Source organism: Ambystoma mexicanum, chromosome 3p, assembly GCF_040938575.1.
Source record: "Ambystoma mexicanum isolate Mex_15411 chromosome 3p, UKY_AmexF1_1, whole genome shotgun sequence".
Classification (NCBI taxonomy): domain Eukaryota; kingdom Metazoa; phylum Chordata; class Amphibia; order Caudata; family Ambystomatidae; genus Ambystoma; species Ambystoma mexicanum.
In genome coordinates, this window is record NC_090925.1 from 921,357,359 (window position 1) to 921,372,029 (window position 14,671).

Consider the following 14,671-nt stretch of genomic DNA (forward strand, 5'->3'; position numbering starts at 1 on the left):
AACAGCAGTGGAATTGACACGGAAGTCAAGAGAAAGCCGACTAGCAACTATAAACAGAAGCAGCGTTCCAGGGACTACCATTGAATAAATCAACGAGGAGGGGTGGCTATGCAAATATGAGGCTCCCGCGTCCGTATTCCATGAACTACATACGGGCGCAAGGAACCACGGGCGATGCAGTTCGCAGTGTGAGACACTGCAGCTTTCTCCAGGGCAGCAGCCAGTGAGACAAAAACGGCGCTGCAACATGCCGTAGACCATGGCGAAGTGCTAAATATCTCCTGGTGGACCTGCCATTATTATGTTGCAACAAGTGTGCAGAAGGAGCCCTGAGCGGGTGTCAGGGTGTAACAGCTGCAGTATACATGCTCCTGTTTCAGAATGCCTACCACAAAAACAAATGATGACCCTCGGCTACACAGAAAAGGGGAAGATAATCATGATGAAGAGGGGAAGGGTGTCAGAATGGCATCCAAAATATCAGCCTTACATATAGTTATCAAACAGTTGTACACCTTCTCCAGTGTCCAGTTATACACACTCTGTAGACATGCAAAAAACATGAGCTATATAGCCAACACATCTCTGCACCCTCCACAACTGTCTGTCAAAAGAACTGGTGCCTGCATGCAAAGGTCACGGACACAATGTACTGCATGAAGGCACACAGTCACCAGAACAACTACATCACACAGGTCATGGTCCCGTGTGTGTGCAAAAAAGGAACCTACAGCAACTAGAAACCTATCCACCACTGAGTCTGAGGGCTTCAGCTGGTGTACAACGGGCAACACACTGCAAAGAAATATACAGAGGTGCTGCACCCCACACATCCCCGAATAACATTACGTACGGATGGACACAGGACACGGTTACAATGAACTCCTATCTTGCAACTTGTGACCTTTCACCCATCATCCCAAATGCCAGCTGCCGCTCCCTCAGTTCCCTCCATCACCATGTCCATACATCACCTTCTGTGCAGGTAATCTCTCCCCACCACCCATTGGATGCCTCACTGAAACTTGACCTCCGCCTTTAATGCTGACACACGCCAACCTGTGGAAAAAGTGCACTCCAGCCCTGCAATTCTTATTTCATGGAAAGGCGCCTCCAAGTCACAACAGGCGACTCTGTGTTATGCCCCTGCAGCAGAGAAACAATGGTTGTGTAGCCAACTCACTATGCTGGTTATTCCCAGCTCCCTTACAGGGCCAACCGTCTCATCACTTTCAAAGTAGCTTTGTTACACTTGTGACTGCATACACCCCACTAGCATCCTGACCCAAACACACTACCACTACATGTCCTCACAGAGAGATGCCCATTGCACGTTTTTGATAGGGCCAGAAACCCCGTTTTACAGGAATTGGATCCTGTCCAAGGTTGGTGAGAATTGCACATGTTCAGTGCAGACAATACGCCATTGTACGCCTGCAGCAAATCGCTCACAGCATAACAGTCAGCTGCATGCACGTCCAGAGTGCCCACGCACACACACCATCATTTTCTTGATATCTGTGTGGACCATAAACCTGGTGCACCCTCTGCATTTTGGCAATCAGAGAGGTTATGCCACCAGTGTCCTGTCTCACAAATAGGCTCACACCCTTCCCATTTCATACAGGCACATCCCTGTCCTATTTTCCACCCAACTCCCTCGCTCCACATAGCCCCGACAGTTTGGACCCTCGTGTTGTTTCCCAGACATCCAGGCGGTTACACTGCTCAGTGGAACGCGAGCGGAACACCCCAGCATTATTTTCTCATTAGGCAGCCTGGCCCCAACAGCTCAGACCCATGGGTCACAGGAAAGGTGCCATTCCATTTCAGTACACAATCTGTCTCTGAAACCAGAAAGGCCTTTGAAAGCAGTGACGGGTTCAACAGCACAGACACACTGCCTAAGCAGACAGGTGCACAATTACCTTAACCCACTGTGGAAGAAATGGCCACGATGGAATTTGTGGTTCAAGCAGCCTGTCCACATATGTCATGTTGCATGCACATCAAGTCCCAAGCCACACACGTGAAAGGCTGCCAATAGAGGTAGAAGCCACCTGATTCACCGCCTACAACCCAGGGAGGTAAGTCATGGACCATTTAAGGTGCTTTCTCTTGCACATAATGAAAGAAGTAGAAGCCGCTCAATGGCATCCCATAACTGTCCAATCAAGGCGGCAGCAAGTTGGCATAGACATCTGCACGGTAAAGCTGCATAGCAGAGCCTATGTACAAGGGATTTCCAGTCATACTTTCGAAAAAATAGTTTTGACATACAAAAGTTCCGAATACAAAGTTTCGAATTAAAAAGTTTCTAATGCATTTTTTTCATGTTTTAGGTTTTATTTTAGTTTCGTATAGAATATTGTTTTTCAAAGGAAACGGGGGGGGGGTTAGGGGGGAACCACCCATTAAAAAAAAAATAATGCATTGGAAACTTTTTTTTCGGTGCTTTTGTGTCGGAACTTTTGTATGTAGGAACCTTCACCGTCATAACTATCGCTATGAACCTGCACAAGGGACAGACGTTTCTCAAACCCTTCACAACCTCCACTCACACAGAAACTGCCAACATCGTTCAAGGGAACCACAGGAATGGGTTCCTTCAGCAATGGGTGAGCTGGTCATGTCCTCTCTGTCATGACCGTACAGTGAAGAGTATACCACACTGATAGGCATGCACTGATTGAAGCCAGCATGCCCAAAGCCGTGCATCAGTTGACCTGCTGTGTGTACAACCGTGCATATGCCTCACCCCTATCACCACGCACCCATCATAGTGCACCCACATATCCACACCCTCATGCCCGGCACCTTTCCTCAAACACTTCCACTCTCACATCGCCAATTGATGACTCCTCCCGTGACATTCCACACCAGCCCCTCATAGGCAGGGTCCCATTGGAGTGCACGCCCACATTCGGCCCGGTGTCATTTTTGAGATCCCTTCATGACTGTCCAACCATTAACAAACATGGCTTGCACTCACGTGTCCCCACAAATCACATCAAAAGGGCCCAAATGAAGGCACACACATGCCAACTGCCCGTTCCTCAAAGGAATGCAGGCCGGATGTCATGACACTGGCATACCCACAACCATAGTCCACACTTGTCTCCTCACTTGCCTGTTACATACAGACATGTGCCCTGATATGCCCCTATGTGGGTAACAACCACCAGAGCTTTTCCACAAGCATGTACCAGAACCATGAAATTGATCTCAGGACTGTGCTGCACCGAGAGCACTCATTCCACTCATTCACTGCACATAATACAGACTTTCATGCAGTCCGTTCTCCAACATTAGAGTGGTCCATGGTTAGAGTACCGTTGAGTGGTCCATGGCTAGAGTACCGTTGATTTGAAAAGGCATGTCTAAGGCTTGCCGCAAGTACAGCTGGCCATGAAGACATGCCCTGATCTGAGGACTGTTGGAGTGACAGCCACACATCCCCAAAGGGAATATTGAGCATGGCCCAGGGAACATTGCGTGTCATGACTACGCTGCATGCCGCCGCCGCCACCACCACCACATGTGCTCATGTAGCAGACATTATGCATGCAGGCTGGTGCCCGGGAGACATGTACTTGTAGGCAAACAGATGTGTGTCATGAAAACACATGTGCAGCACCTGTCAGGGAAACAGCATCATTCTACAACAGTAGAGGTTCTGTGGTGATCCTGATTGCACTTGTGTATGCTATGAGTCTTTTTCAGTACTTTTCGCTTATCATTGGTTGCATGGCGTACACACTGACACAAAACTTGTATGTGTCACCAACAATACCTTGATATACTGAATCTACCCTGTAATGCACCGATACATATTCTATGTGGACACCATTACTGTCTTGCATACCACCAGGTCCACAACAACGGGCCCTCCTTCCGTTCCTTAATTGATTGATTGATTTATTTATAGAGCGCCTTAATAACTAGAGAATGAGATTCCTTGTTTGTTAATCAATGATTTTACTATAAAAAAAACAATATATTGATGACCCAATAAGTTTGTATGACAACATAAATTCATCAAATCCCAATTCCCGATTTCATAATACATGATCTCATTTATATAGGATATTCAGATCACCCATGTATTGTGGTCAAATATTCTCCAAAATAAACTTATACTTATACACATTGATACTCCTGTGTCATATGCCTGTGCCTACAGGTGTTTCACTCATCAGCCACATAGGATTGTGTGGCTTTATTAGGGAGCTTCTTCAGGACTTGCTTTGTTTAATGACACAAGAGAAGCTGATGGATATGAATTCATATAAAGTATCAATCCTCATGATTCTATTTATATTTAATGAAATATTATGCTGGATTGTTTGAATTGTCTTCAATTAAAGATACAGAATTCCAAGTGTATCCCACTGGAAGACCTGCATCAATATAAGAGGGAAATATGCCCTCGTTGAGCAGAACCCCTTATTTAAATAGTCTTCATTCTCTAGGTATATGTGTGATATTTAAAGTAAAACATAAAAAGCTAATACCTTCTTAAAGAATGTTTCAATTCTGTTAGACAATCATCCAATATTGTTGTTTCCTTAATGTTCCTATTGTTGAACAATTGTTTAGCAGTACACTTTTCCAGATTGATTTCTGGTGAGCATCTTCCATCCAGTAGCTCCTGCTTTGATTAGGAAGTTGGTTTACTGTTGGCACCAGCTTTCCTTGCCGCTTTGCGGCCTGCCTGCTCTTGTGTTTTCCGGTTTCCTTCCTCGCTCCGTCCCTCCCCATCCCCTGATTGGCGAGGGGGCCCGTGATTTTGTGTGCAGAGGGTAGTACGTAGCCGGTGCTCATCGCGGCTCACTTTCCCAGACTGATTGCTGGTGAGCAGCTTCCATCCAGTAGCTCCCACTTTGATTAGGAAGTTGGTTTACTGTTGGCACCAGCTTTCCTTGCCGCTTTGCGGCCTGCCTGCTCTTGTGTTTTCCGGTTTCCTTCCTCGCTCCGTCCCTCCCCATCCCCTGATTGGCGAGGGGGCCCGTGATTTAGTGTGCAGAGGGTAGTACGTAGCCGGTGCTCATCGCGGCTCACTTTCCCAGACTGATTGCTGGTGAGCAGCTTCCATCCAGTAGCTCCCACTTTGATTAGGAAGTTGGTTTACTGTTGGCACCAGCTTTCCTTGCCGCTTTGCGGCCTGCCTGCTCTTGTGTTTTCCGGTTTCCTTCCTCGCTCCGTCCCTCCCCATCCCCTGATTGGCGAGGGGGCCCGTGATTTAGTGTGCAGAGGGTAGTACGTAGCCGGTGCTCATCGCGGCTCACTTTCCCAGACTGATTGCTGGTGAGCAGCTTCCATCCAGTAGCTCCCACTTTGATTAGGGAGTTGGGTTACTGTTGGCACCATCTTTCCTTGCCGCTTCGTGGGCTGCCCGCTGTTGTGTTCCGGTTTCCCTTCCTTGTTCCCTTCGAACAGAGTGCAACCTACCCAGAGTATGCCATGAAAAGAGATGTCTGTCTGACATTTGTCAACATAAAGACAACATGCTCCATGTAGCAAGTCAATTTGTGCGCACATCACTCAAGTCACAACACATGGTAAATGGTCCTTGCCGAAGCCATGGACACATTCATAGAACTAGTAATGCTGTATGTATTTGTTGGTCTGCCACATGGCGAAGTAAGTGCCTTGTCCTTTCACAGATTACATATGCTGATAACATGTTCTCATGTTTGGTTAATCTGCGAGTCACTGGGTCCTGCTGTCACGTGCATTTTCACATATTGGGGAACGCAGATTTCAATATAAGGAAGCAGAGAAAGTGCAAACCAAAGCGTGAGTCAAGTCTCACTGCTACCTGCGTTGGATTAAGGAGAACATGATGACTCTTGTTTGTTAAGTGACTGCCTCGGTGTATGCATGTGAGAAAAAGTCCAGTTTCATGGAAGCAGGACTTGTGTGTATCCCTTGCAAGGGACTTTAAGTATTACATCCAATTGGGTGACTGCAGAAAATACATATCAGCAAAGTGGAGCTGCGATCAAACCCCGCTAGTACTTGTGGCAAGCAATGGCGTAACCTCTGCCATTGATGTACAAGGTGTGCACAGCCATCTGAGACAGAAATGAGTGCCAGTCCAAGGAACATCCATAGCCACAAACGCCACACTTTCTACAACAGCGTCATGGAAGGCAGTAGGGACAAAGTTGAGGCTGGGGGGACTTAGGAGGAAGAGAAGAGGCCACCCCAGAAGGCCAGGAAGATATTAAACAAAAAGACCCAGGGCTTCTGCTGAGGGGACGGCCACTACATCCACAACTACCAGGCCCCAAAGGGAGGACATGCCAGGAGAGAGCTATCCAGCAACAATCACCACCACTGCCTAGGTGCAGGCTGCTGAAGGACACTAGCCCTCCCCCTGGACAAACTCCCAGGTGTCTGATGCTAGTAGGGAGGATAAGCAGAGGACTAGGAAGAGCAGTGGGAGCATGAACCAGAGCCATGAGGTGCAAAATGACTCCCAACAGGTACAGAGTGCTTGCGTCTCCACCCCAACATCCCCGTCCCACATGTAGGACAGTGGAGGTTCAAGGGCGAGGAGACCAGCTAACAACCTCACCCTCCAAGCTTCCCCACCACTTGGTGGTCATGCTCCCACATCTCCAGCCCCTGGGTCGAAGAACCCCAACTTCACTCACCAGGAGGTGGAATTCCAGGGGCCAGAGGTACTCCGCAATTATGAGCACCTCTGCAGTCGCAGTTCAGCCAACAATGATGTGGCCGCATGGACCAGGTCCTGGGTGAAGTTTGCATGGAAGATCAGTGCACTTGGGTTTTTCCAGCATAATGCCAGGGAGGATAAAAAGCACTGAGATGACCTCAGGTGCATCACTGCACTGAAGTCAGGCAGGATACTTTAGGTGCAGCCCCAGTGACCATGGCATGGCAATTGGAGGCCTGCATCAGCCATGTGGAGCGCCATGTTCTCCATAAGATCAGCCCAGAGGAATACCAGAGGGTATATGACTTGGCGAGACCCCTGCATATGCCTGGGTAAGTAATGTACAGTGTGGCATGTCATGTTGCATTGCTTTCAAACTCATTATGCTCATCCACATTGTGCGTCCACTGGATCAGTGCTTGGTGCAAGGTGTTGTCATGGTGCATGGGTACATAGTACCCAGGGCTTATGCAGAGCTGGTTATGCTTTGCTGATTGAAGATAGACACTTCTGCTTCCACATCACATGCAATGGGAGGGTCTTGTCACAGCCTCTTTTTTCAGGCCATAACGACTGTCATGTTATAGTTGTCCAATGACTTGACCACATGTCAAAGATCAGGTTGCCTAGAGGTTGCCCTTTAAATGTCATGTAATCTGTGCTCTCACATCAAGCCTGTCCTTGTAGTCCCAGTAGTATATTACACGGCCCTGAAAGAGAGAACATGTGTGTAGTTGGGGTCAGTGAAACATAATGGCATGCTGGGGTAGGCTGGGTGGCCATACGTCACAGCTTCCTATCCATCTAGTTCTGGCCCATACCATCCTCCCTCGTGTGTGCATTTGGGGCAACAGGCCCACAAGAACCAAGGCTCTGAGTGGGGAGGGGGCTACTAAGTGACAGTCACAAGCAGCTTGCTGCCTGCATTTATTCCACTGATCTGAGGATTCAGAACCACCCTGTAGACCGACTTGTTGCGTTCCCTATCCAAGGCCATGTACCGTGCACCGATGACATCTCACGCGCATAGCTCACGTTTGGGGGTGCAATACCCCTGTTGGGTCTGCAGATGGGCTACATAGCTTTTTTAGGGCCAATGCTATTATAAGCCTCGGCAATGGCATCTCGCCTCAGAGGTTGCTTAATGGCATGGGTGCCCACGATTGACGCACAACACTGCTTGTGTGTTCTACATAGACCCAATCAACCCGTGGAAAAGTGACATAAGTGGCATGTCCTACAGTGTCAGGATGTGTGTCCCTTTCTGCGTCGGAAGTAGACAGATGGTACTCATTTTTACCTGCACCAGGATACACATGTCATTATGTCTCTGTGGTAGTGGAGTGTGCAATTAATATCTTTTATCAACATGCCTGTTCGGTGACCTCAAAAATGGCTGAATTCCTTTTCTTTTTTGTTTTTGTTCCTTTATTGGGAAATCAGGGCAATTCCATAAAAGATACATACATTACAACATTTCATTACATAAGTAGATATTTCATATACTTTAAAACTGCGCATTTCAAAATAACAAGCAATTTTTCCATACAAAAATAAAATCAAAGTCACATGTAGAGCTAAAATACAGATATAAATAGTCACACCTGCTATATGTCTATTCCCTTGTGATTCGGGGTTGCTGGTTATAGCATTATAAGCCATCCAAGTAGATTGATTATCCAGCAATACAAAAATGAAAACCAGATCTGCTTGGACTGGACTAGTACCCCATTTCCTGAAGTGAGGAAATAAATACCTCCTACGTAGAGTGGCGTAATTTAGGCAAAACAACCAAAAGGTGGGGTAGATCGTCAACCAATAGCCTGTCACAAATGCATTTACAATTAGTAGCTTCCTCTTTCACAAGTTATAAAAGCCACAAGAAGTTGGTTTCCAATCATATTAAAATGTTCTTTGCCTTGGTTTAATCACCCGATCTAAAGAACTTTCTCGGCCTGAATAGATGTGATGTTGATTTCACTGAACACTGTGGTACTCTTCTTTCACGTTCCCTAGGCTGCAGAAACCGCATCCTGGGCCCGTGTCAACAACAGTCACACACCGCCGTGTGCTTAAGTAAAGGAGGACCAGATTTGTCAATTCCCTGTGTAGAGGAGCAGCTGAATGCCTCTGCAGAAGTCCCGCCCCCATCCTTCCTATATGTTGGAAGCCAGAGATTGCGACATGCACACAACCAGTCATCATGCATATTCCATGAAGAGTCTTTGAGAAAAGGTACCTATTGAGAAAACCCTATCTGGTGTATCCCCGTAGAGAGGATAATCTCTTGGAGGATATCCCCAAAGAAATATGAAGATGAGAAAAAGAGAAGTTGGTGATTTCACAAGAACCAAGTGTGACGCACAGAGAAGAGTGGCTGAAGAAGAGGATATATAGACTTTATGGAATCTGATGACGAAATAAAGAATTGAGTGAACTTTCATATGCAGAATGAAGGTTGCAAGTGTGAAGAACACTGCAGAAAAGGCAAGTCATTTTATAACTGTACAGATGCAGCAACGCAAGTAGACTAGGTAATCTTAAAGGCTAGCTATACGTAGCAAATAGACTGCAGTTGGTGCCCCCATTATATAGAATCTGGACATTCGATAGTCACAATTTTAGTAAGCTCAGACCCACGGAGAAAGAAGGATCGGAAAGCTGCGTCGCAGCAAAAAAGCAGCTGAAGATCGGGGCAGGATCAAGAAGGCTGTCTGGCTTGACATCAAAGGTTGGAGCAGCCAAGAACTGGTTATCTATCCTTGAAGAACAAAGAATGTGAGAATCAGAATCAACCCTTGTTGAGGTACAACGAAAGAACACCATGAGTGCCAAGTTTAGTAATTCAAGACAATTAAATGCTGCAAAACATGCCGAAATATGGTCTCCCGTCATGTGAGCCAAGGATGAAAATAGAAGGTGGACATGAAGGTAGACCTGCAGCACCAAACTTGAGATAAGCATGTGTTCACACTCCCATGTATTCTCAGGAGCAAGGATACTTTGCAAGGCCAGGTTCAAAGACAATTTGAATGGCAGAAGGTATGAGCGATGTTGAGCTAATTGGGTGGGGAAATATGGTCAAGGCCACGCACTGGCACCTTTGGGTACTAGCTTACATGCTGCTAGCGAGTCAAATGTTCCAGAAGAGCATGATTGCCCCAGCCAATTATAGAAGCCCCTATAATGAAGGGCCTTATAGTTTGAAGAGCCAATGATATACTGTGTATCTAATAACTGATGAAGATGACTTGCACTAGGGGTGGGCATAATTTGTTCCCCTGACTGTAGAGACCCAATCACAACCTGATCCCTTATATAAAGTATACTTAGATATTCCCCTTAATCCAACCACAACACCCCGTAGGTTTCTTTTTTGCCACGTAGTATGATGTCATGTCTGACGTAGTTATTGCATACAAGGATGTTTTTTATATAAAATGTTTCAGAGCTCAAGCGAACGTCTGTCGATGTCCGTTGTAACTCCCTGTTTTAGACAATTGATAATAAAACAGTTGGATAAGACTTTTACCAACTTCCTGAGTCAGTCTGATTATTTGGTGTAAGAGTTATTCTGCATCCCATCCATGCATGACTTGTTACTGAATTAAGGACCACCCTGGGCTCGCCTCTGTATATACATAAACCTGCAGCCTTCTCATTTCCAGGAGCCCTTGTAGTAATTGCATTTATTTATTTTTTGTCCACTTGTTGGGCTCTTATACAGGAAGTAAATACTGTTTCAAAGTGCCCACATGGCAGCAGGGAGGGGACAAGGGCATGAGAAACAGTTTAAATACATACAAAATATTAAATACATTGGGGGTGGGGGTTGGCGAACTGAGTAGGGAATGTGAGTGTTCAGAACGTGCAAGTGCAGAATGGGGGTGGCATAGGTGCTGGGGTGCTCATAGGTGAGCAACAGGTGAAGTGCAATGTAAGGTAAGTGCGTACCTCCAGGGTGGAGGGTGAGCCGAGGCAAGTGCTGAAGATAGACAGAAGCTGGGGGTGATTCAGTGTGGGAGGTTAGGCCCCCGAGGATGCATAAGGGCCCTGAACACCAAACAAGCAACTGTGAAAGTAATAGTGTTCTAGCCAACTTTCTTCCCCATTGACGCATACAAAATTGCCCTCTGGGTTTTTTCAGCCCTTCGATATTACCAGTCAGAATTCTTTGGGATTATTCGATAGGGCTGCCATTTCCAAAGAGGACCATCCTTTGAATTTTCCTCTCCTTGATGGCCCTTGTATGCAGCCTTCACCATCTGTGAGTTATCCCTTTTCATATTTTTTTTGAAAGACCAGAAGGATCTTTTTTGACTGCCTGCAGATTTTGTTAAAACAGGCCTCCTTTTTTCTCTGTGACCATTGAGCGTCTTGCAAGTTGTAAAGGCACACGTGGCAGACCGCATCAAATAAAATAGTGCAGATAATATTTCATGTGAGGTTATCAAATTTGATTCCATTTCTCTCAAATTATAAAATCAAATCTGAGGACTTCCTGTCATGATTAACAAATTCCCACTTCAGTACCTTTGCGAACGGCGACTGATCGCTAAATGATTTAAATGATCCACTCCCTAAATGATTTTTTGTCAGTGCATATTGTGAAGATCAGTGGGTCATGGTCGCTCTCTGTTCTAGATTTAAATTCAAAATCTTTCTCTTGAGGCCCATTTCCTGCTTCTACCAACAAATAATCGATAGTTGATCTGGACCTCATGTTACAGAAAGTTGCTTTCCCCAGTATATCCGGGGGGGAATCATTCATTTACTGAGTGCATACCTAATTCCACTGCGCTAGAGCTGAAGGATCTGCCCGTATGGCTAGAACTCTTGGCTACCATTACTGGGAGTGGAATGCCGGGAGCTAAACTGGCTTCACTAATATGTCCCTTACTTGTCTCTTTCAGGCTCGGCTCCAGAGATGCAATGGCCCATGACCATGGACAGATCACATTTGAAATATACTGGATCTATGATATAGTGTCACAAGAAGTTTGTGTCACCAGTAGGACCTGAACATTATTCCTAAAATTGTCAATTGGTTCAGGCTACTGGAAGTAATCATTTGTGTAAATATACAGACCCATTTGGTCTGAAATGTTTTTCCTGCAGAAATGTTGGGTATGTGTGCAGATGAATAGAAGTGTATGAAAGGTTTGGGTGAGTGTGTTAGGGTGTGCTATTTTGATGGTAGATATATATGTCCTCATTGATAAAGTGTGTCAGTTATTTTTTGTGTTTAGGTTGAATCCACACCAATACAAATTGCTTACATTTTGGTGAATTTGAGGTTCTTTTTCTACCAATAAATTAATTTTGAAATGATCTTTAGGTGTGTTTAATTGCACCATTTGGCGCTTTTTGTAGTCATTGGACTATGTACTGGGGATTGGCCTTCTTCACTTGGTTCATGGCCAGCCCTAGCCATTTCTTGACAGTGTGCCTGAATTGAAACAGGTCCACAGGAAGCCTCTGTGAAGGAGTGTGTAGGTGCGGGAGAAGGAGGGGAGTAAGTCGAGCATGGGGAGGGGCAGGAGTAGCACCCTCCTAAGTGCATGCGGTCCTCCAACCTACCCACCTGCCACACTGTTACCTGCCTTAGATCCAGCTTCACCTGCAAGTGCTGGACGTTGTGCCAGTGCCGGACACTTAGGAGTGTTCCCATCCTCCTGCACCACAGGACACCTCGGTTGGACATGCCATCCCTGCAGGAGAGGGGCTTCCCAAGGAAATGACATCTGACATATATGTTCTGGCGGCACCTGCTGCTCCCTTTTGAGCGAACCGTGGTAACCCCGTCAACCCCAGAAGTAGCAGCTTCCACCGACCTGCCAAATGACGCTGGGGCACAGGTGCCACCCCTTGGCGGTGCCATTCTACCATCAGCTGCTGATGTTCATGCAGGCAGCCTGCGAGGCCATCAGGTTTGGGATGCAGGAGTTGACAAGGGAGGTTAGGGGAAATATGGGGTGATTACAGTCGGCAGCTGTGAAGGTGGCAGGTCCAGTGGCAGCCCACGGTGCCTTTGGGGGCAGTAGGGGTAGTGAGGGAGGCCACCCAGGAGTTGAGGTAGGGAAGCAAGGAATCTCAAGAAGAGTATTTCAGGGGGGAGTGCCGAGTTGCATAAGGTAAACGTGGCTGTTTATGGGATTCGCCAACATCTGCTCCTCACACGTCCATGCAATAGTTCTCCATGTTACCGCCTTCCGTGTTCTAGTGATGAGAGGCTTTGCCTTTATATATAACAAGCATTCACTGAGTGTACATTAATAGAAATAGATGTGTGTAGAAGCCATGTGAGCTAATATGTCAAACTAAAAGAAATAACAGTCTGAGGAGTTCATTTTATACAAAATAGTAATTTGGCAGTGGAACACTCATGCATTGACGTACACATAGGGCCTGATTCACAGAACATTTTCCTATGGCATTGCGCCATTATAAAACACTTCCATGAATCAGGTCCATAGGCGGCTCCTCACCATCAAATGTTCGTTTGCCCAGCGGAGTGCTAATGTTCAGGGCAAAAGACAGTTTGTGCGTAACGCTGCTTTTTGCCCTGCACCATGCAAAGTGAGAAAACGCTGCCTGGCTTCTTTGTGAGCGCGGCAGATTGATTTGATTGATATTTTATTTCTATCGCGCTTGTACACAAGTGTTTCAGAGCGCGACAAGGCAAGGGAGGGGAATAGATCTTACTAGGCCCAGTGACATTGAGAACGCGCAAGTGCATGGGAGAGGGGGAGGGGAAAAGTACATGGAAGGAGGGAGAAGTGGAAAGTGCGAAGCAGAGGAGAAACAGATAAATAACAATAAATAAATAATAAAGGCAACAAACAGTGGTAATGCAGCCAGCAATTTGCAAGTGCTAGGTTTAAGGCAGCAGACAGTGTAGGTCTGATAAGTGCAGGAAGAAAAAGGGGGGCTGTATGGGTACAGATACAAACCCCAGTGCAAGGGGTGGCCCAGAGGCAGTGCGAGAGGGTGGCAGGGGGAGCAGGTACCTGGCCCCAAAGGACAGAGGGTGGCCGGGTGCACAGTGCCAAGAGAGAACAGATCAGCAGGGGAGAGGGGGAGCGAAGGCAGAAGAAAAGAGGATGGTCTTGAGGTGCTTACGGAACCAGAGATGGTTCTCAAGTTTTAGAGTGGCAGGGAGGCTGTTCCAGAGGGAGGCCCCAGCCGAAGACAGCTCTACCCCCAGCTTGTTTCTTTGAAAAACGGCTGACCCTAAGTTGGAGGTAGAGGAGCGAAGAGCTCGAGAGGGGAGGTATTTGCGGGGGGATAGCTGAAGGTATTTTGGACCCAGGCCCCAGAAAGCCTTGTGGACAATGCAGAGGGTTTTGAATGTACTCCTTGCATCCACTGGGAGCCAATGGAGAGATTTCAGAGCTGGAGAGATACGATCCCAGGGCTTGAGGCCAAGGACAAGTCTCGCAGTCATGTTCTGGATTAGTTGCAGAGGGTGGAGAGTAGAGGCAGGTAGATTTAGAAAGAGGCTGTTGCAACAGTCAAAGCTAGAGAAAACTAGAGCTTGGGATACCATGAGCTTCTGGGGGAAGGAGAGGAAAGGCAGAGTACCTCTGAGTAGGTGCAGTTGAAAATTTGGACTTTGAGACCTCAGATGTGGGCGGGGAAGGAAAGGGTGGAGTCAAAGATGACCCCGAGGTTCTTAGCCTCGCAGGTGGGGGTAGGAGGAGGGCCAAGGGAGGCCGGCCAGAGAGTGAGGGGGAAAAGGATGGTGAAGGTGTGCCGATGAGGAGGATCTCCGTCTTGCTGGCATTCAGACAAGGATCATTGGCGGAACACCAATCTTGAATGGAAGTTAGGCAATCGGAGATGGGAGAGGAGGTGACAGAGGGCAGCCTGAAAATGAGTTGAGTGTCATCAGCGTAGCACTGGAAATTTGAGCAGAAAGTGGTAATGCAGTGGGCGAGAGGTGCCAGGTATTGGTTGAAATGCTGGATCTCTGGAGTCCACCTG

General features: G+C 46.9%; 1 long non-coding RNA gene across 1 annotated transcript in view; it reads left to right on the forward strand.

Moving 5' to 3' along the window:
• LOC138581119 (uncharacterized) overlaps window positions 1-12,532 on the forward strand; it is a 137,852-nt gene extending 125,320 nt beyond the window's left edge. Inside the window, exon 3 of the long non-coding RNA XR_011304445.1 lies at window positions 11,599-12,532. This is a non-coding gene — a long non-coding RNA (uncharacterized lncRNA). The remainder of the gene's footprint in view (window positions 1-11,598) is intronic.
• Window positions 12,533-14,671: the final 2,139 nt, after the last annotated feature.